Genomic DNA, 12993 nt, shown 5'->3' on the forward strand with positions numbered 1-12993 from the left:
TACCAATATTTTTTTTAATGGTATAGAGATAGGCAGTTTCCTACAGCTACTCACACAGATGTGTGGTAGTAACAATCACAGGAAAAAAAAAAAAAAAAAAATTGTAGAAGACAGGGACTTTGAAAATTGTTTAAATAAATATAGTTATTTAAAAAGCAGTTGGACTAAAACCATCTTGAATATTTTCAATATATTAGTCTGTTTCAATATTTTATTTATAAAAGTCTTTAATTTTCAGGACAAATGTTTTGCTTAATAACACTTTTCTTACTATAAACAATTTAAAGACATAATAAAAATATTCAGAATTCCGTAATCAAAGCATGGCTCAGGTCATCCAGTTGATATATCTCGAGGAGCCAAAGAGCACTGTTGGTTGGTTGGTTTGTTTGTTTGTTTTTTTAATGTAAACTTTATTTATTACATATTGTAGGCATCTCCCAACGTACATCCAGGTCTCATTCCAATGCAGCCTGATAGTCTCCAAGCCAAATTTTCCACTGAAAGTATAAGAAGAATTGTTAGTGTATTTCAGCATGCTCCTTAGTTTGAAGAAGTGGGAGATCAGAACTAGACGTGTATCTGTATTTGGTCATGTCAGATTTCAATTTTCAGTAATTTACTGTTGAAGATTCTGAACTACATTGTTGCACTTACTGGAACTTTTTTCCCCCTCATATAGACACTGTTTCTGCCTACTGTTTTAAAGGAATTCATCTGAAAGAAGTTTTGCACTGTCCCTGAACTATCTATATGTGAGGATAAGAAATAGAAATAATAATAGTAAAGCCTATAAAGGCTGAGCTTTACAAGGAGAAAACCGAAGGTGAGATGGAATGCAAATAAATAGGTTTATCAATAATTTTTCCCTTGTCCATTATGTCCTGGCAGCAGATGCTCTTCTTATGGTTTTGTCTATGAACATAATAGTTATGAAGGGAACAGTGAAGCCCATGCAGTGCTCTCTGAGTCCTCAGGAAATACTCCTTTATCATTCTCTACTTCTCTGAGATCTTGTGAGGTGTTTCCTCCCAGCAGTGTTAATATAGGCTGCAGGATCTACATTTGGATCCACATTTCCATGGCTACATTCATATACATGGCCTCTTGATCCCATTTTGTGTTAAAGGAGCTTTCCCTGGCTGAGAATAGAGTTCTGTCTACAGGAAGTTTTAAGGAAGTTTTTCTTTCTTAAAAGTTTTTTTTTTTTTACTGGAGATTCCAACAGTCCCAGGGGGAAACCTACAACAAGTTGAACTTGTCCTGTAAATACCTCTAGAGAAATACAGCAAGTAAGGTATAAATGGATTCGAAGATATAATATACTTGCAGTTTCTGTGTTTGAACCGAGCTGGCTCATATGTTTGCCAAACCACTCTTTGTGGTATTTGAAAAGTTGTGGCTGTCAAGTGAAGTCTCCAGAAAAGGGGAAAATGGATACATTACTCCCATTTACAAAAAAATGGAGGAAGCAGGACCTGAAGAACTACAGACAGATGAGCTTCACCTCTGTGCTTGAAAAGGTCATGAAACAGATCCTCCTGGAAGATGTGTTAAGGCATATGAAGGAGAAACATGTGATCTGAGACAACCAGCATGTCTTTATCAAAGGAAGGTTGTGCCTGACCAATCTGGTGGCTTTCTATGATAGAGTGATGGAATCAGTGGATAAAGGGATGGCGATTGATGTGATCTACCTGGACTTCTGCAAGGCCTTTGACATGGTCCCACTCCACTTCCTTTTCTCTAAATTGGAAAGATATGGATTTGAAGGGTGGAATATTCAGTGGGTAAGGAAATGGTTGGAAGTTTGCAGACAGAAGGTTGAGGTCAATGGCTCTGTGTTCAGGTGGAGGCCAGTTGCAAGTAGTGTTCCACAGAGGTCTGTCTTAGGATTGATGCTCTTAAACATCTTTATTGATGATACTGATGATGGGACTGAGTGTGCCCTCAGCAAGTTTGCTGATGACACCAAGCTGAGTGGTTGATACAGAAGAAAGAAGGGATGCTATCCAGAGGGACCTTGATAAACTTGAAATGTAGGTGCTTGTGAACCTGATAAGGCTCAACAAGGCAAAGTGCAAAGTTTTGCACTTGGGTTGAGGTAATCCCAGATATGTATACAAACTGGGAGAAGAACTCATTGAGAATACCCCTGCTGAGTAGGACTTAGGGTTCATGGTGGATGAAAAACTTAACGTGAGACAGCAGTATGTGTTTAGAGTCCAGAAGGACAGCCAGGAGGGCAAGGGAGATGATTGTCCCCCTCTACTCTGCTCTCATGAGGCCCTGGCTGGAGGAATGCATCCAGGTTTGGGGCTTCATGCACAGGAAAGAGGTGGAAGTTTTGGAGAAGGTCTGGAGGAGGGCCACCTTGAATCAAAGATGATTCAAGGATCACCTAGAGCACGTCTCCTACAAAGATAGGCTGAAGGAACTGAGCTTGTTCAGCCTCAAAAAGAGAGGGGTGTGGGGAGTGCTCATTGCAGTCAATGCTTTAAAGGGAGTTTATAAACATGAGGGAAATTAACTTTTTACAAGAGTAGACAGTCATAGGATCAGGGGGAATGATTTTAAACTAAGGAAGGAAGATTTAGATTAGATTCAGATTAGATGTCAGGGGGAAGTTTTTTACTGAGTGATGAAGTGCTAAAACAAGCTGCCAGAGAGGTTGTAGTTGCCCAGTCGCTGATGGTGTGTAAGACCAGGTTGAATGGGGTCCTGGGCAATATGACCTAGTACTTGATCTGGTGGTTGGCAACCCTGTAAGTGGCAATGGAGTTGGAATGTGAAGATTCTTGGGGTCCCTTCCAGTTCAAGCCATTTTACAATTCTATCTCATTCTCACCTGTAAAAGTAAGTATACAATATAAGAATTACTAGAAGAGAAGAAAGCCATTGCAGTTTTATTTGTTGTTTTGGTGTCAGATTGTTAGAATGATCCTTGCATGCAATTTAAAGGCTTGTTCTTTCCTGTTTACTAGCTTTGCTTATATATATTGTGTAATCTAAAGTTGACTGGCATTTCAGGATTTTGCTGAAGTCGCAACAGAATGTGCTACTGCAATTTTTGTCCTTTACATTTATGGTTTTTTTGGTTTTTTTTTCCTGGATAAGAAATACAAAAGATGTAAGTTGTTTCTTCTCCTTCTCCTATTTTTTCTCTCCTTAGTAAAGTTTACACCTTGAGTTTATTTTCTTCCAAGCCTGTAAGTCCTTTAGAGTTGTGTTATCCTATGGCTCAGATTGGTAAGTATAATATGTTGTTGTCAAAATAATTATGACATTGAAGAAATGAGTAACTCTGTGATAGCTGTCACATACCCTTTCTAGACAAGAAATTGAAACTAGAATAGAGTAGTATATGTAAAACCCCTAGGGAATGACTGTGGTCCCTCCTCTTCCCAATTTACTTTTCCATTTCATCAACACTTTTGAAAATGGAGCTTTGTTAAAAACTTCTGACTTTTATCAGTGGGTTTGGCAAAGTAAGGTGTCTCTGAGGGATAATGCATACAGAAAAAGGGAATTATGTGAAACACTGTAATAATAATGTTGTGATGGTATCTTGCAAGATGAGGCAGACTGTGAAGTAATGTACTGCAGAGGATATTTAAGAGCCAGTGTAATGTCTTTACCCACTTTGACTTCAAAGGGACTTCCATATGTGAAGTGCTACTCTGTGAGTAATTCAGTTGCCATTTAGAAATAAAAGACGGCTTTCTAGCTAGGATAGTCAGGCAATGTGGACTATGTTCTTTGCCTTCTTCTACCTTGGAAAAACACCATAGATGGAAAACTCACAAGAATCTAGTGACTTGTTTTTGTGTTTGTTTTTGTGTGGAAGAATGTCTCTTAGAGAAGATTTGCTTAAGCTTATTCTTTTTTTTTTTTTTTTTTTTTTTTAATGTTGTTTTTTTAAATGTTCTTTGATAGGTTCTCAGTGATTTTTCTAGTTCATGGACTTTCCTCTCCTAGAATCTTAAATACACCCGAACTGGAACTAAATCTTAAATCACTTATTTGTTAAACCTATCAAACTACCCACAAAGTCTTGACTGACTTCTTCACACTCTAGAGTGTGAAAAGTCTCCAATTTGTATGCAAAATGGCAGTGTCTGGGGGCTCACTCAGCAACTTTCTAGCTTCTGTGTCTCCATGGGCAAGATAACACAGTCTGTTGATCCATAGCCATCTGGCAATGGCCTCTGCATGGCAGGATCTCAGCAATCCACAGCCGCCTGGAAACAAATCTGTTTGTAACTCAAAGGTGCAGTGATACTTCCCTGTAGACTGCATAAATGGCTTAAAAGAATATGTCCCCAAATTAACTTCTTTGCTGCAAGTCATTGCACCAGCCTAAAGCTGTAGGAGTAGCTTTATGAAATAACTGTAATCAAAATCAAATCCAGGGTATACTGGAAAAGGTGACCTATGCATAAGTCTTTAATTTTAAATCCTAAATCTTTTTCAGTTTGTGGTAATGTATTTATTTATTACCAGAGATGCTAGTGGTAGAGTGAAACAAAATGAAATCTATTTCTAATATATCTTCAGAGTCCCAGTAGGGCAGGTTTTGAATCACAAAATGAAGAATGTGTGTGTGTGTGTATGTGTGTTTAATGATATACTCTGGTTTTCCTCCCTGTGGATAAGATTTATGGTAGGAAAGCAAATGCTAGCTTATTTTAAAAAGTGACCAGCCATCCAATGGATATCACCTATTCAACTGAAGGGGAAATAGTTTTCCTTTTAACTAAACTTCCTCTTTTATTTGTGTTAAACCTATGCATTAACTCGGTAGATTCTGTGCAGCAGGTTATAAATTATATATGAAATAAAAAAAAAAAAACAAAAAAACCATGCACAGTGCACACAGAATACAGAAAAATCTGTGCAATTACTGCTGTGCTTTATTTGGTATAATATCAACTCAGATGAAACCAAAAATCCTTACTACCCTTTGTCTCCAAAAGTAAATGGGTTTTTGGTTTTGTTGCCTTTTTTTTTTTTTTTTTTCCCCTTCAGTCAAGCGGTCTACTTTGTTTTTCTAAAACACTATTAGCCATTGAACTTTTTCAAAAAGCCTATTAAAAGCTTAAGGTAGGAAGCTTTGTTCAGTGCCATGTATTCAAGTGAATTATGTTTGTACGTTGACCAGTCATGTGCTACCTATCTGTGGGCCATGCAATGGTGTCTGTTTTATCTTGAAAAAGTCTTCAGGCTCTCACTGTCTCTTTTTTTGTGTGTGTGTCTGTGTGTGTGTTCGTCATCCGCTACAGTAGAGGCAGCAATCTTCTGGAGATTCCATTCACCACAGTGCATCTAAAAATGGTGAAGTACAGTCCTCAAATATAAAATTCCATGGGAAGGTGTTAATTCTGAACAAGTCTGTAAAACCACTTGCTTGTTTTGGCTCAGGAAGTAATAATGACTGTTTAATCCAGGATCAGGATGTTTTCTTCCTCAACATTAGAACTGCACTGATGTAATTACTGTCAGCAGAGGGCATTCAGTGGAATGTAAATAGACTTCCCATGTGTCCTTGCTCTATAGCTGTGGACCTCAGGCTTCATAGAAAACTTCCTTAACTAGAGGGCAGATCTCAGCACACTGACAGTCTGCCTGCTGTGCAATCTTGGTAACTACTAGGTTTCCTTCAGCTTTGGCTATTTAACTGTGGATTTCTTTTAATTTTTATTTTATGTATTATTTTTAAGTTTTGCTATCGAAAGGCATGCAAAGACTGCGAAGGTGGTGTTGCAAAATTGTCAAGACAGATGCATATATTTCATGCAAAGAAACTCCAGGTTTAATGGTTAACAGCTATGTCCAAGGTGGCAGGATTTTAGAGGGAGAGTAATAAGATATTTCTCTTGAAACTCAAGCATTCTAGTATAAATTCGCACTCAAAAACAGTATCTTCCATTAACACATCATTTACATTTACTGCCTCATCAATGTGTATCAGCTTTCATTTCATGAACGCGTAGGCTCAGAATAGAACTTGGCTGATGATCCTTTATAGCAGAAAATATTGTTAGCTTCTGATGATTCTAGTTTAAAAAACAAAACAAAACAAACAAAAAAAAAGCATAATTAGCTGACTAGCCAGTCTTAATCATTGCATTGATGTGACTGGATTAAACATGAATCCTCCAAACCTTGTAACTGTATCATAAGAAATGCTTGAGGTGGACTGGTGGAATTTGCTCAGTATTTCAGCGGTAGGCACTGGAATCTGTCTGTTTTGGAAAAGTCTTCTTCTAGTGACAGCTCATTGTGAAGTAGTTAATGAAGTAAAAATGGACACTGTCAAGCAATATTTTCTTAATCCTTTTGTTTCTTTGGCCACATTATTTTCAGTATCTATTAAAGTATCTACGGTAAATTTATAAATTTGAAGGAGCTGTTGCTATTCATGAAAAAATCTGCTACATTTTAATTTTTTTTTTTTGTTGTTTATTTGTCATGAACTACTTCAAATGGAAACTTTTACGTAATAAGGTTGACAGTAGAAAAATGTTTCAAAAGATTTTGTTTGCTCTAAGTAGCTGTTGAAAGATACCTAATATTACATAGTAAAAAAAGCTGTGTGCCAAATACTGTGTTCTGCATGTGTCCTTTTTAACTTCAATTCTGCATGCCGATTTCAAAAGAAAGCAATTGCAGGAAGACTGTAGCTCTACTCTCAGAGATCCAATGGAAATTATTTATTTATAAGACTAGGTACTCTGCTTTGCCGTCTGGCATCGAACTTAACACACTGGGTACAGTCAAGCTTGAACTGTGTTCAAAGGAATTTTATGTAGTGAGAGAACTAGAAGGCAGGGAAAATCTGCAGTTGGACACTAGGTGCAAGGGTTGAACACAGAACTAGAGGAACCTCCTTATTGAGAGGTTTGCTGAATGGAAGGCAAAGGAGATAAAAGGTGGTTTACAGCTGCTGCAACAAAGAGTTTCATTTAATTTTATTTTTTACAGCCTTTGCCCTCAGAGTTCCCTCCAGGAAGCTGAGCAAGAAATGCCACTTCTAACTGCCACCAGGAGGTTGCAAACCTCAGAACTTGCAGTGGAGGGATCTCTTTGTTGGTTAATATTTCTTCTTGATCTGCCTCAGAAGGCATGGCTCCAGCAAGATCTGTGGTGCAATTCTCAAAATCTATCATGGCTATTTAGTATCAATTACTTTTCCACAGGATCAGTGTTCCTCAAAGCAGTATTATGCTTCTTAGATTTCCTAAAAAAAATTACCATGATTAATCCCTTCTCAGCTTTAGTTTGTGATACTTTGTTCTGTCACCTGCATTAAAACTATTTTTTTCCTTCCCTTTTTTTTATAGACAGACTGCACTGTGCTTCCTAGGGGAGTCTCTCTATTTAGATCTCAGAGAAATAAACTGGACCAGCCTGAGTATAAACAAAACATAAAGTAAAAGAAATAACATCTGAAAGTTGCATGTGCTACTGAAGGTTTCACAGAAACTGGGGTTTGAGGGGTGAGCAAGTTTTATTTCATTGGAGTGTAAAAGAACATCAGAGGAACTCACTGAAGTGCCTTGTAGAAGAGTAAATATTTTTCAAACACAAGAAGTCTGACTACTCTAAAGCCAGAATTATATTAGGTTTCTTATCCTTTATTGTGTATTGCTTCTCCAGAATGGTTTTGGTGACTTTTGTGGTTTTCTTGTCGGTTCACACTGACTGAAAGCAATATGTTTTAAGAAAACAATTACCATAAAATGAACTGAAAATGAATATTATATTGTTTTTAGTGAGAAGCTGATCAGTCATTGATTGTGACAGTTTAGAGTAATCATATGATTTGGCCTTGTATTTAGAATTTTTGGCAGAAGCTGGCGATCTGAGAACTTTTAGTTAAATAATACATATTGCAAATGTTAAATAATACTCAGTGAGTATGAAATAAAAAAATAAAAAGAGGAAAAGACCAGTCACGTTATCACGTCATATCTATGATATCTAGCAAGAATATAAGAATCATGTACATAAATGATGTGGACTTTAGTATTTTCAAAGCTATTCCAAGTTACCATTGGTAAATACAAGTTAGAGATCAACTGGAGATCAGCTATCTTATTTCTGCCTTAAGTTCTTTTATATTGCTGTCTTTTCTCTCTAAAGGTTTTCTGGATAGGACTAAGTATTTAAGAGCTTTGGAAGCAGAAATATGTATATCAAAACTAAGATTAATCTGTATTGCAGTGGAGTTCAGACGCTACAGAAACATAGAGTATATCACTGTCATCAGAGGAGGAACAGGAATCCATTTTATTTGTTCATTTTTTGTAGGCTGCCACTAGACATGGATGAGAGGATTGTAAAAGCAGTAAAGACAGACTTTGTGGGAAGTGATTTTACTGAGGAACTCTAGAAATCAGACATGGAATCAAATGTTGAATCTAGACCTGAAAAGATTCATAGTATCTGTATGTGGAATTTTTTTTTCCTTTAATGTCACTTAGGAGGTTTCAGCACACGAAGAAAAAATAGTGTAAAGCCTTAAGTTTGATCTTTCTAACTGACATCACAGAGATCATTTGTTGTGCACACAAAAAGGTAAGGTATATCAGTCTTGCAAAGCTCGGGAGTAAAGCTATGCTTTCATAAGCATCATTTATTGGCATTTTATCTATTAGACAGTTCTGTTTATATAGATACACAGCACTTCTCTAACAAGGATTATCAGAATGAATTTGAGAATGTGAGTGGACATGTCTGGAATTGGAATTGGTTTCCATATGCACAGGTACAAACTGGGAAATACTGTTAGGGTAGTAAACTGGGGTATCTGTTTGCAATGAGTGCTAGATGCCTATGCCTTACTCTGCTAAGGAGACCTTTGCTCAAGGAAGCATCTGCTCAACAAAGTCTCTGAACTGCAATCTCAGTAACAAGACTTCAGTCAGGTAAGTCTTTGTTCCAGTCACAGATGTAGCTTCCTTCTTTTTGACTGTCTTGATCTCAGGAAGATGATAGTCCAATAAGTTTGACAGATGACTAGCCTGGAGCTGATTTCCAGTGAGTATTCCTCTGCTGCAGGCACTAGTCTTCCACTATTTTGGCTCTCATGCTACCTAGAGAAAAGAGTCACTGCTCTATGATATCATATGAACTCTGCCAGAGCTCTGATGGGGAGCATTTTTGCTGGCTTGGACCTCAAGGTACCGATAATTTAACTGATTAGTTGCTTGCTGAGTTTGAGGTCCTTGCCCCAGCTATGTTCATCTTTCTGACGTAGATATAGCTTTCCTGCCTGGAAATGCTAGAGGGATAGGCCTGGCTGTAAAAATTCTGCATAAACGAGAGCTTCTCAGTGTTTGCTCTAGGATATCATGTCTCTATATGAACAACAATGTAGAAGTTAATATGAAGTTCATTGCTGGTACAAGAACAGAAGAATCATCTGCTCAAACCTGCTGTAAAAGTCACTGGAGCTATGCCATGGGTTTATGTTACCTTTTCTCCTTGTATTTGTAAAACATGGGAATAAAACAGTGGAGTTGTGCCACATCTCAAACACATTCCTCACTTCTCTGCAACTCCTTTGTACTAGGCTGGCAGCTGAATCAGGCTCTAGATTTTCTGGCTTTATGCTAACAGGCAGCATTGTTTTCCCTGCTGGGTAATCAAATGGTGCCTTGGGCCGGAGAATAATGCAGTATCTGGCTTGTTTCTTACCCTCAAATCTTCATAGCAAGTGTCTGTGAAATAATGGAAAATATTTTGGAGCAATTTGATTTGATGATTTGCTCATACTGGTAGCAAAGCATTCCCTAATTATATAATAAACATCTGTTCTACTTGATTAAGTATCCTCAGAATAGACCATTTCAGATAGTTTTCTTTCACTTGTTTAACCAATACAAACATCTTAATCTTGTGTTCTTTTAGTGTTCACTGCAATGTGTGCTCACTTTCGTTTGGCAAAATTGAAATGACAGCAAGGAAAAGAAATTATTGAAAAGAAAAAGCAGTTTATAAAGCCTTTAAACTGCCCACTGAGCTGAAGCACAATAGCTCAGTAAGAGGATTTAGAGGCTACCATGTAGTCTCATGGAAAATTCTTCTGTTCTTGAAAAACTCAGGTTTGATCTGTGTACTTCCTTGAGATCAGTAAGCATAGCTAGAATGGCAGCAGACGTCTAGCTGTAAATGCCTCAAAAAGTGAAGGGGTCAATTCTTTGAGTTTTGGCTTTCTTCTTGCGAAGACTGGATCTGTGAGAAGAAAAAAAACCAAACTGTTTATAACATTAGAATGCAGCACACACTGTTAGATCAATGCACAGCAATGTTTGGGATCTTTTATATGGTAGTTCACAACAGCCCTACTAGGATGTGTTACTGATGCAGTAGGGTTGGGTTTTTCATTCTTTTATGTGCATCACCAGGAAAGTCCTAAGTGTCCTGAAAGCAAAGGGCAATCAATAACTCATCAGACATAATGTAAAATGGAACTAATGTTCTGTTAATTAGCTATCATAACCATTACATGAAAGTACTAATTCAAAATGGAAATAGTTTAAGTAATTAAGTAACATTTTAAAAACACTTGAGGTTGGGAACTACTGTTTTCACAGGTGATGTATTCTAAGAAGCTCTTGTCAATATTTGCCAGAGATGCATGGCTTCAGATATTAAGCTAGTTTATTTCCATGAATAGTTTTTCAGTATATCAGCATTAGCATATTGAGCTCATTTAGATACCAGAGTGAAAAATTTGTCGTCATCATTTAAATGTGTGGAGTTCCTGAATCTTTTCTTACATACCTACATGTATGAGAAACACAATGAAGATAGAAGGTATAGAAAAGTCTGTTTCATAAAAATAAAATTTCTTATTCTGTATCTTAGGGTCAATTTGCTATATGCTTCACCTGTGCAACACTTATGGGAATCAATTACAGTTTTTTAGTGTCTAGCTGAGAGTGATATTGGTCTTTTCTACTTCCTTTCTTTGTTTTTTTTTTTTTGTTTGTTTGTTTGTTTTTTGTTTTTTTTTTTTCCATCAACATTACAGCTAAAATTTACCAGTTCATTTTGTTCCTTCCAACCTCCTTTTTTCTTTTGAAGAAAGATCTCTAAGAATCTCTAGGGAACAGAGAATAGAATTTAACTACTTAGTTTATTCTGTCTCTTGGACAATTTCTGGCCAAATGTTATTTTCATTTATCACGGTCTAAATCTCTGGTAACACAAACATATTTATTGCTTCTGTGCAATATGATTTACTGAAAGATTATTATAGTTCAAAAATATTCTATTTTTGAAGTTTTTTTGTTTTTTTCTTAACTGTTTCTGAATAACTTATGTTTTTTTTTTATAAAAAATATCGAATGATAAACCTGAATATTTTACAGTAAATTCTTTTTATTTGGCTGAGCTGCCATAAAGACCTATGACATCCATGACATAGTTGCCTCATATCCCTCATTTCTTTTGATGCAAATTACTTGATGAACATGAAATATTTGAAAATACCCATCCTTCCTCCCTCAGAAATATCAGTTATGTTATCTTATGTCATTAAGAGTACTGATCTTGTCAGGCTATTGTACTGAACAGGTTGTGTGACTTCCACATTCCATAATCTGAAGAATAGACTTTGCTGTATAGAACTGGAAATCACATGAAAATGTAACTTCTTTGATAGTACTGCAAATTCACATTTCCTTAGGCCAGATAAGTCCATCACGAATTGAAAGTTTCTATTAAATAGTACCTTGCAATTTCCATAGCTAAAATTCAATATTTATTACAGCTACTCCAACATTAATATAATTACATTTCTGTGTACAATAATTATGGTAAATACCAAGCATGAAATAGACTGAGCGATTTGAGTTCTGCAGTGATGTTGCAGTGGGAGAGACAGAAAGCAAGAACGGAAGTAAAACTCCAGATTAACAATCCAGGAGCTCCTCAAGGTGTTCTGTTGGAAAGGAGGATAACAGGGTCCTATTTTGTAGTTGTCAGAGAGGAAATGCAAGGACAGTAGTAATTATCTTTGCATTTTCTCTTTCTGAGTGAATACCTGTGTTGTCCACATGAAAGTAAACTCAGAGCAGAGCGGGAAAATCATTGCACCTTGGGAATAGCAGCTGCTTAAAGGGCATTGCCAAGACATGAGTGCTAGTTACAAGTATCCCTAGAGCAATTAGGACAAGCTATGATTTTTTACTTGATCACTGAATACTTTACTCTGTAAATTATCAAGACAAACCTTGGTTCCTTTTGGCACACATGTAGATGCCTCAAAACTAAGATGTCTGCTTTTCCCTTATAGACTGCATAAGGAGCCTATATGCCTTAATATCATAAAAGTTGGTTAACTTTCTAGAAGGTCTGCTGTATCTCAACCAAAAAATACAAGCAGAAAGGAAGATTAAATAACTCCAATGATCTTAAAAATTACTTAAAAATTATCTTGCATTGATCAGGATGGAGAGGTTTTATTTGTATTTTGCAGAGAAAAGGAGGTGTCAAATAGCTAGGGGTCTGATAACTTCTGAACTGTTATTCCTGCTTAATTTTTCTCTAGGCTTATTTTTTTTTTTTTTTCCCAATGAGCCTTCCTTTCACAAATTACTGCTTATTCTAGAATGTAGATTTGGATTATATTTATGAAAAAAGGGCAAGGCGTGATATCTGGGCATATGGCTACTGTTTCATATGTGGAATATTATCTTCAGCAGTGTTAAAATTCCAGCTGCAAAGATCACTCATGCATTTGCATAGTCCTCCAGGAACAGTAATGGCAGGATTATTATGTGTGTCTGAAGGTCTTAAATGAGAGATTTTGGCAAATGGTAGGTAAAATTTATTACAAACATCACTTTAGTAGTACATCTGTGAAAAGCTAGGTTATGCAAGAAGTGGACTGTATAATTACAGTGGTCTAAGGACTTATGAAAAAATGTTATCCCATATTTATTGAATAGAGATACAAAAGGTGGTTTTTTTTTGTTTTTT

This window comes from Phasianus colchicus, chromosome 1 (assembly GCF_987193195.1).
Source record: "Phasianus colchicus chromosome 1, bPhaCol1.hap1.1, whole genome shotgun sequence".
Taxonomy (NCBI): domain Eukaryota; kingdom Metazoa; phylum Chordata; class Aves; order Galliformes; family Phasianidae; genus Phasianus; species Phasianus colchicus.